This window comes from Camelus dromedarius, chromosome 17 (genome assembly GCF_036321535.1).
Source record: "Camelus dromedarius isolate mCamDro1 chromosome 17, mCamDro1.pat, whole genome shotgun sequence".
Classification (NCBI taxonomy): Eukaryota; Metazoa; Chordata; class Mammalia; order Artiodactyla; family Camelidae; genus Camelus; species Camelus dromedarius.
The window spans coordinates 24,375,459-24,388,871 of NC_087452.1; the positions used below are offsets into that span (position 1 = coordinate 24,375,459).

Here is a 13,413-nt window from a genome sequence, read left to right on the forward strand (position 1 = left end):
TTAGAACCTGAAATGACGAAGAGACTTATTTTTATTCTCAACAACCTCACACTGGTTGCTGAATTTACCATGTAGCATTTCCTTCCATTTATGAAGATAAGCAAAACCACAGTACTAACAGCAGTGCTTGAGAACTTACCATCACCAGAAATCACTCACGAGACAGTCACCGCAGGTATCTCAGAGTGTCATGCGCACTCATGATCACATCGACGTTACCATAGTCGTTAGACCTGCTACGAGATCTTGTTATGTAATGTTAAAAAATGGTCATGTATCATCAAATCTTAAGTTACAATACTTTGGTAACTATTTCAATACAACTAGTGCCCTCTATTATCCCAGGTACTCTGATTTCTGCAGTTAAAAATATTGATGAATCAAGTAGTCCTAGGCATGGAACGTGAGTTTCTGCCTTGATGCTTAAGACAGCCCTGTTCAAAAACACCCTGATGCTGAAAATAACAGTCTAAATCATGGGAACAAATCGCTGGTGAAATGGGAAAGGGAAACTTGGCCAACAAGCTAATTATGAGGACACAGGAAGTTAACAGCAGGAGCCTCTGAAACTAGGAGCTCCTATCTTTGGATATTTTGACTCTTGCTACAGAGCCTTTATTTTTCTCAGACAGACCCACATGTTGGTAGTCTCCCCTACAACAAGCACCATTTTCAAGAAACAAGTAAAACAGTGCAGACAGTGGCCTTGGGGAATAAATGGCCTAATTTCAAGACTTGAACAGGACTCCACTGGGTAACGAGGGATGTTAATACAGCCATCATGGGCACGAATGCCCGCCTAAAAAGGGAATTCTCGTCACAAGTGCAAATAGCTTTACAGCCCATCAAGTCAATAAATCGGCCTTTTAAAGAAGTTTCTAAGAACAAATTGACATTAACAACTCCATAGGAGCCATTGTGATATAATTGTGTCCATCACACCAAAATTAAAGGCTTCTAATAAGGAATGAGCATTAAGGCCCAGAACAGGCAAAGGGAGACATTTACAGTCCATGGGGTTAGTGATCAAGCATTTATGAGTTCCCCAGAATGGCCTAATAAAGCAGATCTCAGTGGTTCGGTTACTGTCTGCACTATCCTGTGTTACACAGGGACCTTTTACTTCACAGATCACTGAAAATGGAAACAGTAATGATACCACTCAGAATCTTCACAGTTTCAAAAGCCTATGAGATAACCCATCCACCGAAACTAAACACGGGAAGTTTTTTCAAATTTAGACAATGTGATTCTATCAGAGTTGCCTCATGTCTGCTCAGGAAAAAGGCAGAAAAGGGAGTCACAGCATGAACTAAATATCCCTTATAGGGAGTTTTTCTTGTGGCTGGAATCTTTCCAAAGTCATTTTCCTTAACTTTAATCATCAAGAGGAAATATGAGGAGAAATGTAAATATAATATAAACATGAGAACAAACTAACCGTTATCGTGGGGGCGGGGGAGAGGGAAGGGAGGGGTGAAGAGATAGGGGTAGAGGATTAAGAGGTACAAACTACTATGTATAAAATAAATCAGATACAAGAATATACTGTACAGCACAGGAAATATAGCCAACATTTTATAATAATATTAGAAGGAACATAATCTATAAAAATATTGGAGCACCTGAAACTAACACTGTCAGTCAACTAGAAGAAGGAAATATAAATGATCATCAAAAAAAAAAAAAAAAAACCCACTACAAATTATTCATCACTGTGATTCCTTCTTTAACAACCACCTTCCTGGAGGTGAAAGGGTACAAAATGGACTGATGTCAAAGTTCAACCCCACAAGCAATTTGTTTCCTAGATTAAAAAACTTTCTTTTTTCTTTCCACACAAACAATCCAGTTCCTGTGGAAAAAAAATTAAAAATCCCTTAAGCCTACCTTATAAAGCACTTTTGAAGAAGTGCATTAGGTTATCTACTGTTTCCCTTTGGGGATGTAGGTTAAAAACTGAAACTGCACTTGGCTTTAGAAACATCGGCAGTGACAGGTTCTCTTACATCGACCGCTTAAGAGTCACGCTGTAAGAAGCAACAACCTCTCCTCCTCCTCTCCGCCATCTCCTCGGCAGCCGCAAAACAGCAACTATGTGTGAGTGCATCTCCATCCACGTTGGCCAGGCTGGTGTCCAGATCGGCAATGCCTGCTGGGAGCTCTACTGCCTGGAACATGGCGTCCAGCCCGATGGCCAGATGCCAAGTGACAAGACCACTGGGGGAGGAGACGACTCCTTCAACACCTTCTTCAGTGAGACAGGCGCTGGCAAGCATGTGCCCAGGGCAGTGTTCGTAAACCTGGAACCTACAGTCATTGATGAAGTTCACACTGGCACCTACTGCCAGCTCTTCCACCCTGAGCAGCTCATCACAGGCAAAGAAGATGCTGCCAATAACTATGCCCACGGTCACTACACCATTGGCAAGGAGATCATTGACCTCGTCTTGGACCGAATTCGGAAACTGGCTGACCAGTGAACAGGTCTTCAGGGCTTCTTGGTTTTCCACAGCTTTGGTGGGGGAACTGGTTCTGGGTTTACCTCCCTGCTGATGGAACGTCTGTCTCTCTGTCGATTATGGCAAGAAGTCTAAGCTGGAGTTCTCCATTTTACCCAGCCCCCCAGGTTTCCACAGCTGTAGTTGAGCCCTACAACTCCATCCTCACCACCCACACCACCCTGGAGCACTCTGTGCCTTCATGGTAGACAACGAGGCCATCTATGACATCTGTTGTAGAAACCTCGATATTGAGCACCCAACCTACACAAACCTGAATAGGTTGATAGGTCAAATTGTGTCCTCCATCACTGCTTCCCTGAGGTTTGATGGAGCCCTGAATGTCGACTTGACAGAATTCCAAACCAACCTGGTACCCTATCCTCGCATCCACTTCCCTCTGGCCACATATGCCCTGTCATCTCTGCTGAGAAAGCCTACCATGAACAGCTTTCTGTAGCAGAGATCACCAACGCTTGCTTTGAGCCAGCCAACCAGATGGTGAAATGTGACCCTCGCCATGGTAAATACATGGCTTGCTGCCTGTTGTACCGTGGTGATGTGGTCCCCAAAGATGTCAATGCTGCCACTGCCACCATCAAGACCAAGCGTACTATCCAGTTTGTGGACTGGTGCCCCACTGGCTTCAAAGTTGGCATTAATCACCAGCCTCCCACGGTGGTACCTGGTGGAGACCTGGCCAAAGTACAGCGAGCTGTGTGCATGCTGAGCAACACCACAGCCATTGCTGAGGCCTGGGCTCGCCTGGACCACAAGTTTGACCTGATGTATGCCAAGCGTGCCTTTGTTCACTGGCATGTGGGTGAGGGCATGGAGGAAGGAGAGTTTTCTGAGGCCCGTGAGGACATGGCTGCCCTTGAGAAGGATTATGAGGAGGTTGGTGTAGATTCTGTTGAAGGAGAGGGAGAGGAAGAAGGAGAGGAATACTAAAGTTAAAATGTCACAAAGGTGCTGCTTTTACAGGGAAGCTTATTCTGTTTTAAACATTGAAAAGTTGTGGTCTGATCAGTTAATTTGTATGTAGCAGTGTACTCATATACAATTACTGACCTATGCTTTAAAACAACACTTTGTTACAGGCCCAAGCTATTCATTTCTCTGATGGATTTAAATAAAGTATTCCCTGTCTTAAATGAAAAAAAAAAAGAAAGAAAGAAAGAAACATCGGCAGTGAGATGTGGAAGATGATGGTGGTAACTCAGAAAGGAGTCTGCGTCATCTGTTTTTCCCCTTTCACTTCAGGAGCGACAGTATGTGCAGCTTCTATTCCCACTGGGACATTTCAGAAACAGCCTGCTCATTTTCCTCAGATTTAGCATATTCTAAATCTACATGATCTAATCAGACAGTCATTACTTTAAAATATATGAATTCCAAAACTTGAAAGGCATATGTCAGTCCTGATGCTTAAAAAAAAAAAATCATTAAATATAAAAGCAGAAGGACTACAAAAGTACAAGATCACCTTCCCTCCAATAATTTAACTCATCCCAATTCCTGACACTATCAGTGATACATACCCATCTTTGGGGTGGACTTCTTTCCTTTTTTCCCCCCAGATCTTCCTTAACTTGACTCTCCAACTACCCCTGAATTCCTACAACGATTATGCAAACAACATAGTTATTTTATAATTTTTATTAAAGCTCTCCGAAGATGAACAGAACCCTATCTAGTGATTGACTGATAACAAAATACTTCGTTAAGTCTTGGCTATCGAGACAACCCAAGGCCAAGTCCTGTACAAAGAACTAAGTTTGCCTGTATCTTGTGCCTTCCTGGTCATGAGGTGGGCGAGCCTCAGCTATAATCTGTGTTCTTTTCTCACGTTAAAAGCTAGGAACAATCAAGGAGGAAGAAAAAGAACAAAACGAAATTTTTAGAAGCTAAAATAAAGTACTGATTGCCCGAGGCAAATCTTCTGCTTTTAATTTCTGAGCAACCACGGATGACAGGAACATCCACCACCACCTACTCCACCTCCCTCAGATAACAGGGGAAATGTGTTTTCTTAAATTCCACCGTGAATGGGAAGAAGCGGCCAGAGGCACATATGATTGGGGGAAACCTACGTATGATGTTCATTTGAGGCGGCATTTATTTATAAATCTAATGAGTGGTTGTCACTTTCAGTTTAGAGAGGGGCTACAGGAAAAGGGGGGATGAGAAGCCAGAACGAGGGGGAAGGAGTGGGTCCTTACAGGCCAGGGAAGTACAGAAATCAAAGGAAGAGAAAGGAGATAGGTCTCAGCCTCCTTCACGCACGTGTGCACATGCATAAAATAGGCAGTTACCTAAGATATTACCATGACCCTACACACACGTTCAACCCTTTTAATGTGACTTCTAATGAATTCTCAATCCCCGCCTATGTATATGTGGATATAAAGATGCTGTATTCTAAGATCTGTCAGTATGACTGCCAGCATGCTTTCAATTTGATGGGTCATGTTTTCTATTTCCCACTTTATCTTCTCCCTGAGGGACATCTGTTTTTCAAGTGGGCATTATCAACTGAAGCCAGGTCTACTACAAAATAGAGCAAGACCGACACAAATTATAAAACTAATTTAACACCCAAAAATCTGCTTTTACCAGAAATACACAGCTAATGAAGATTTAAGGATTTGGGAAGGACTTTAATTAGCTTGAATTATCTGGATAATTACATTGATTTTTGGTCAAGTAAATTCATTCTTAATTGGTAAAACTAATTATATAAATATATCTCTCTTGTACAATTTTCTAGATTATTCAATCCAAAGGGTTTTTTGTTTAATTTTCCTAGGTAAGTGCTAAATTCTACACTTCATTTTACATTTGTTTAAACAAACCCCTGGTGTGGACATGACCTAAAAAAGGGCACATATATCTCCTGAATTGTCCTCCCTCTAATTACATCATTCTGAAAACCAAACACAGCAGAGGTTAATGTGCAGAACCTATATTTAATTCACAAACGTGGCTTGGAAAAATGGTTTGCAGTTGCCTGTTAGAAGCACAGCCATGAAAATTTCCATCGCATTTCTGCATGTAATTAGCCTCTTTTTTTTCCCCTCAGCTATTTATAAATGCATAAATATACCTGTGCTCTACGTAACGATGACAGACAGTGACAACATATTGATATACGGTGCCACTTCGTAGTTGGAAATGAATATTTCATTAGCTGAGTTACCACTGCTGGGTTACGACCTTCAACGCTCTAATTTTAAATTCATCCATTTTCAGACTATTAAGCTGTTCTTGAGCACACCACAGAAATTACAGATGTAGAGGTAAATTTTCAAGATAATTTCTAATTCCAAAAAAGGTCAAGGATATGCATACTAAATTCTTGAAAAGAATTGTATCTCATAATGAGAGCGAATGGGTCATTCTGGTTGTTAATGATATTTGCTTCTACGAGTAAAAATGGGGGAGGGGGGGCAGAAGAAATAGATTATGATCACTGAATGGAATTATCAGGCTTCTAATTTCCCAGCACTGTGAGCAAGAAACTTAAAAATGATTAACTATGAAGATCAAGTAACTTAGATGTCACATTCTAAGTCAGCCTCAACTTCCCCATTCATAGTACCTTTTCCAGGAATAAACTCTATGATCCCTTGCGCGCGCGCTCGCTCGCTCCCTCTCTCTCTCTCTCTCACACACACACACACACACACACACACACACACATATCTGAGGTTAAAAATGTCTTTGCAGGATCAAAAACATTTACATATTATGGAACATATTTACAAAACCATTAGTTGAAGGACAGTGACATCTTGCCCAATTAAACACCACCACCACCCCAATCAGCACATAGCTTTGCTGGTCAGGTCAGCTGCTCAGAAAAGGATGACAGACTTCTTTGAGTGACGGTCCACTGGCACCATTTAAGGCTCCTCTTTAGAACGTTCCAGTTTGTGGCTCACCCAGCACTTAAATTTCACTGTGCACTTTTCGCCATCCCTAGCCTTCCCTTTTCGGATTCCTTTCCCCTTATCAGCTCCTCAAAAATCAGTACTTCTCAGGGCGGTGTTGCTCCACAAATTCTCCTTGAATCATTTCAGCTAATTCCAAATTCTCATCCCACCCCAATGCTCAGGCTCAAGTAGACAATGGTCCACAGGACTTTTCCAACAGCACATTTTGCTAGCATCTCAAACTAACTCAGTCAGTCCCCTGCACAGATCCAGCACATGGCTCTCCATTTCAAATTTCAAAACATGGCACAAAGGCTCTCAACAACGAGGCCCTAGGTTGGAAATCTAAACTCACCTACCTCCACTGCCTGCCCTCCAATTCGTTTCAAAGGTCGAGACCTACCTGTGTCTTCCTAGCATGAGTGAGGCCAGCTCTGGTCTCCACATCGTGCTCACACTTTGTCCACTGCCTCAAATATGCTGCCACCAGCTCCTATCCCACCCTCAACAATCTCATTCTCTGCCTCCCACCCACACACCATCTAACTTTGCTCAGCCAGGTGGCCTCTACTTATTCTTGATGACTCAGCACAAGAATCACCTTCTCCCCAGAAATCTTCCCTATTCACTAGACCACCCCTTAGGATAAATTATAGCTCAGTCCCAAAATGCACATACACTTCCTTTTTACAGCAATTATCACATGGTAGTATTATGTGAATTGTCCTCTGTGCCTCTCCCTAACTACAGTGAACACCCATTAAATGCCTTAGTACCCAGGACAATGCTCAGCACAAAGTGGATAATCAACTCATACATACTTTAGAAAGTGAATTAAAATGAAATAAACAATCACAACCATCAAATTGTTACCTTGGAAGAAAGAGTAGATCCTGGATATAATCTTCAGCTGAAGTATCACTTGGGCAAAGAAGAGCTCTGTGAAGACCCAGGCCAACTAGGTTACATATTCCTGTTATTTTTCTTTTTGTATATGTATATTTTTTATTGAAGTATAGTCAGTTTACAATGTTGTGTCAATTTCTAGTGTACAGCATAATGCTTCAATCATACATGAACTTATATTCGTTTTCATATTCTTCTTCACCATAAGTTACTATAAGATATTGAATATAGTTCCCTATGCAATACAGTATGAACTTGTTTATCTACTTTATATACATTAGTTAGTATATGGAAATCTCAAACTTCCAATTTATCCTTTCCTACCCTATTCCCCGCCAGGAACAATAAGCTTGTTTTCTTTGTCTGTGAGCCTGTTTCTGTTTTATAAATACTTAGTCTTTTTTTTTTTTAAGATTCCACATATGAGTGATGTCATAATGCATTTTTCTTTCTCTTTCTGGCTTACTTCACTTAGAATGACATTCCGCAGGTCCATCCACGTTGCTGCAAATGCCATTATTTTATTCTTAGTTTGGCCGAGTAGTATTCCATTCTATAAATATACCACAACTTCTTTATCCAGTCATTTGTTGATGGACATTTAGGTTGTTTCCGTGTCTTGGCTATTGTAAATAGTGCTGCTATGAACTTTGAGGTGCATGTATCTTTTCAAATTAAGGTTCCCTCTGGATATATGCCCAGGAGTGGGATTGCTAGGTCATATGGTAAGTCTATTTTCAGTTTTTTGAGGAATCTCTATACTGTTTTCCTTAATGGATGCACCAAACTACATTCTCACCAGCAGGGTAGGAGGGTTCCCTTTTCTCCACAACCTCTCCAGCATTTATCGTTCATGGACTTTTGAATGATGGCCATTCTGACTGATGTGAGGTGATACCTCATGGTAGTTTTGATTTGCATTTCTCTGATAATTAGCAATATTGAGCAAATTTTCCTGTGCCTATTGGCCATTTGTATATCTTCTTTGGAGAATTGCTTGTTTGGGTCTTCTGTCCATTTTTGGATTGGTTTTTTTTTTTTAATTAATAAGCTGTATGAACTGTTTATATATTCTGGAAATTAAGCTCTTGTCAGTCTCGTCTTTTGCAAATACTTTCTCCCATTCTGTAGGTTGTTGTTCAGTTTTATTTATGGTTCCCTTTGCTATGCAAAAGCTTGTAAGTTTAATTAGGCCCCATTTGTTTATTTTTGCTTTTATTTCTATTGCCTGGGTAGACTGCCCTAGGAGAACGTTGCTAAGATTTATGTCAGAGAATGTTTTGCCTGTGTTTTCTTCTAAGAGGTTTATAGTGACTTGTCTTACGTTGGCCCTTGCCTCTCTAGACCACTCTGCCTTGATTAACACCACACTGATGTCTCCTTTCCTTAAAACTTCACAGCTTCTGGCTCACCCATACTCTTGTTTAGCTCCACCCCAAACTCCTTCTTTAAATCAACATCTGATGAAATTATTCCTCTCATGTCTGTTTTTCATGCCACCTAAGTGTGAAGGTAGGGTTCACCAGCCTGGCTGATGGTTCACACTAAACTTACTGACTCATTTAATACATGACTCAACTGATCAATAAAGCACTGTCATCATCTATTACTGAATTAGCACTGATGGGTTTGTCAAATTAGCCCAGTGATGGTTTGGAAAATAAACGACATCTGACACTGAAGAGATACTAAATAAGACAGGTACCTTTGCCTCACGGAAAACAAGTCTTAGTGAAACTCAAAGGAAGAGGGAAGCAGGAAGTACCTTGCTCCTTGCTTTACAAGTCTTAAAGTCAAATTGGAACTGGTGTTTCCCTACATTACAGGGAGCCTACACAAAATATTTACCTATGGAGTATTTTTGCTCACAATGGGAATTATAGCCATTCAATAAGGTACCACTGGTCATCTCATGATGAACAGAAGCTCTGACTTAGATTTAAATCACATTTGTTAAGAAACATGGGAAGAATTACTAGTTATTTAATAAATTCAGTTAATTTAACTGACATTTCTCATAACAATTCAGGTAAAAACTACCTGTTTGCCTACATTGAACTGAATCTTGTTATCATGCTGATAAAAAGCCTACCATCCTCATGGACAAAATTTTCTTCACTGGAGGGATCAGAACGTGGGACGGGATGACATGTTCTACACAACACAGTATTCCTTATTAGTCTCCAAAAAATATAATAGATTTGAAACTGTGATCATTCAAAAGGACAGTCCTCAAACTGAAGTGACTGGGTTTTTTTCCCTATCATTTATTCCTAAAACAAACAGACTCTAAGTGCTCATAAACCCAGTCATCCTTCAATGGTTTAACTGAAAACCGCACACAAGTAAACCTATTTTATATGAACCACTTTGCAAATTCCATTTCACTGGCTCTTCCGCTCCTAAAGGTTTATGAACTTTTTAAATGTAGGTGGAGGAAGGAAGTGAACAATGAATTTCCCCATAGACACAGCGACAGCATCCTTCCTCCCTCAGAGGTCATAGCTGAGCCCTTCCTACCCAAATCTTTTTAACATCCACATGTTCCCTCAACTTTTTGGCAGATACTCTGAAGTCAGCTGAAATTAGCTAACATAACTAAATGGACCCAAGTCAGACACTCCAACAGCTAAGTAATTACAAAACTTCCTCCCCATTCCCTGTAGAGGCACGTTCTGGGAGAGCTCTGAGCTAATCGATGTTTTTGTTAACAAAATCCCATTAACTGGTAATAGCACACCATCAAGGAGACCATCCTCTAAAACAAAGAGGATGGACACAGACACACATTCCTAATTTCATAGATATTTCATCTTCATATTTAAAGCTAATTGGCAGGAGTGCCTAAGAATTAAGTTTTTCAAATAGTTAATGAACTGAAAACAAATTCTTAGATCATGGATGCAAATTCAACTGGCTCCCGGGACCAGGCAAGTAATATAAATGATAAAAGTGCAAGAAATTATTGAGCATCAGGGTAGAACTAGAACGGAGCACTGTTGTCATGCAGGAATGAGGGCTCAGTGTGGCCAGAATGTCTCACTTTATAGTTCTATTTAGAATCAGTGCACTGTGATTTTTCATAAAGTAACATATTAATAGTGGCTTTTTAAATTAAAATCCTTAGGTCTTAAACATTGGAAAGTAATTCAAGGACATACAAAAAAGCCAAAATTTTTGTAGACCAAATGCAGCCCAAATCAGAAACAAATCTAATTTGCCTCTGATTTGGTCTCATGCAAGAAACTCATGACAATTTCATTAAACATTCCCTAATTTTCACTGAGGGCCCAAGGGTCTGCCTGACCCCCACTCAATATTCTGATATTTTCCAGCTTCATTAAAAAACAAAAGAAAACAAAAAAAAAGTTCTTCCTGTAAAACAACAAAACAAAATCTGATTGTCATTTCCTAGAGCTGCTTATTTAAATGACTATTTTCAAATGAATTCTCATGATTATACTTTATTTAACAACCGGGGCTTTGTCTTACTCAGAGAAATCTAACTTAGGTTTCATATGTGACTTCTTTGTCTGGTTATGAAGCCTTGCGGCCATTCATTTGCTGTGTCAACCCTTCTTAGTGTTGAGTGTTGTAAAGTTTCAAGTTACCCAGGACCAGATACTGAGGCCAAGATTCAAGTTCTAGTACTTTATTTGGGAGGTGAGCCAGGAAACAACAGGGGAGTGGAAGGGAGACAAGGAAGTACTGTCTAACTCTGATCAATCAGTGGTTGTAAGCTGCTGGCATAAATTTCCACAGCCTTTCTAGATTGCCATTTGCAGGTTCCTGTGGCCCTAGAGATCTCGCCCCTCAAGCAAACTTACAGGTGCCAGCAGGCAGAATGCAGACCAGCATGAAAAAAAAAGAAAGAAAGAAAAAAAAGTGCTTTGAAATGAGAAGAGGAAATATGGGCAGAGTCCTAACAGCATCTATGTCACTCAACTCCTTGCATACCCTACTGATGACCGACAAAGGCTTAAACAAGACAAGTCAGAAATCAATCTTTCTGAAGTTAGAAGGTTGGGTAGGATGTGTACTCTCTGAGCTGGGTCAGGTCTACCTACCTACGAAAGACCCTCTACATAACCTACATCCCGCAGCCCCTCCTACCTGCATCCCCACTGCCTGGAGCACTGCAGAAAAGGGCTCATCCAGGGGAGGTATTTTACTCTCATCTCTCTAGGGACAAGTCATCTGTGATATACAGTGCCAAGCACCAGGCCTTCAGCCCCCAACCCCGGCATGTGTAATTAGGCAGGCAATTAGGAGCAATCACACTCTTCTGGCCAATTAACTGCCTCTGGCAGAGGGCTCCCTCTTAAAATTAGACCTGGAGTCGAAACCTACTTGTGCAGCATTATGTCCTCCACTTTTGTCTCTCCAAGGGTTCATCAGATGTTCCCCCAGTTTCCTTAGCTTCAAGCATTCCCACGAGAATGCAGAACTCTTCTGTGCAGTTCCTTAATGGGTGTTAATCTACGGCCAAAAGGAGGGTGTCTCAAAATAGCAGCAAGAATGAACACAAGTGCTCAGTAACTTCTCAGATGGGCTAAGACTCTACATTTCTGTCCTTGAGAGAGAGAAAGAGAGAGGGGGAGAGAGAGGGAGGGAGGGAGAAGGAGAGGGGGTGTGTATATAAGTAAATCATCTTTAAATAAATATACATACTGCTCACCTTTAATGATTTCTCTGGACCCTGAGCATTTTATTCTAATGCATCCTACACAATTCTCCAGACTCTGACTCCTGCCTGCCTCCTTCCCTCCCTCTGGGACCTCTTCTCACAGGACTCCTGCCTCCCTTTACTCCGAGCGCCGAGGTCCTCAGAAAGACATCAGAGCACGCCGTGGGCTTTCTCCCACCACATACTCTTTCCTGTAACTGGCTGCTCTTTCACCTTGAACTTCTTTTTCTGGGTACATCATGTGACCAGGAGACTTTCCCTCACCATCTATGTAAAACAGATGCCTACAGCTATCTACCACAGGCCTATTCATCTCCTTCATGGCTATACTAGACCAGTTTCACCTACTGATACTCACTAGTTTCTTTTTTTTTTTTTCCTTTTTCAGTTTTATTAGGTAGAATTATCACAGTTCCGACTCCACATACACACTATATATTGCATGTAAATACATATATACAGTATACTGCACATTTTTTGTTTACATATATGTACTGATTACTGTTTCTAAGAACAGATTAGAGCTTTAGCTTTTTAAACGAACATAGTTATCAAAGGAATAAAGGCAACCACAAAACAAGAATCAACAGAATGCAGTAATCCAATCATAAAGGACAGTCAAATGTGCTTACACACATATTCAAGAAATCAACCATCTTAGTTATAAATAATAAGCAGTTCATTTTTGTGATTATTATTATTATTATTTATATTCACTAGCTTCTTGTCCAAATGTCCCACTAAGATGGGTCTCAAGGAACCTGGGATAAAAAGGGTTATGTTCTCCAGTGAAGCCACTGGACCTGGCATAGAGCTGACCAAGTATTTGCCATACAGATCAATCAATGAATGAAGGAGGGAAGGAACGAATGAATGAATGAAAGCTTCTTGTGCCCCTTCTACATGACACGTATTGTGTTAGACAGTGAAGATTTAATTACAGTCGACCCTTGAACAACAGCAAGTCTGGACTGCTCCAAATCCACCTACAAGTGGGTATTTTTCAATAGGAAATATTGCAGAACTGCACAGTCCTGTGGTTGGCTGAATCCTCATTACAGAGCAAACTACTGATACAGAGGACCAACTATAAATTACACTCAAATAAACCCCAGATGTTCAAGAGTCAACTGTGTAAGCTAAACACCTGAAAACCCTAGAAATGTAAGTGTCACAGCACAGAGTCAAAGAAGTAGATGAAGTAAGAGAACTTCAAAGCACTGTCTTCTACGGGAGAATTCTTCAGATATGGTTAACAGGTTGCTTGATCACCACCTACCATGTTTCAAGTACCTAGAAACAGACTGCTAATCCCCTCCTGCCGTTTCCCAGAAAACATGCTCGTCCCACGCGAACCTTCTCTGCAATGCCCTCCTTGACCTCT

The 13,413-nt window shown here is 40.8% G+C and overlaps 1 protein-coding gene and 1 pseudogene across 3 annotated transcripts in view; one reads left to right on the forward strand and one right to left on the reverse strand.

Moving 5' to 3' along the window:
- Nucleotides 1-13,413, reverse strand: part of PTPRG (protein tyrosine phosphatase receptor type G) — a 666,481-nt gene that overhangs the window by 470,013 nt on the left and 183,055 nt on the right. The window lies entirely within an intron of this gene.
- On the forward strand, nt 2,003-3,551 carry LOC116158262 (tubulin alpha-1A chain-like; annotated as a pseudogene).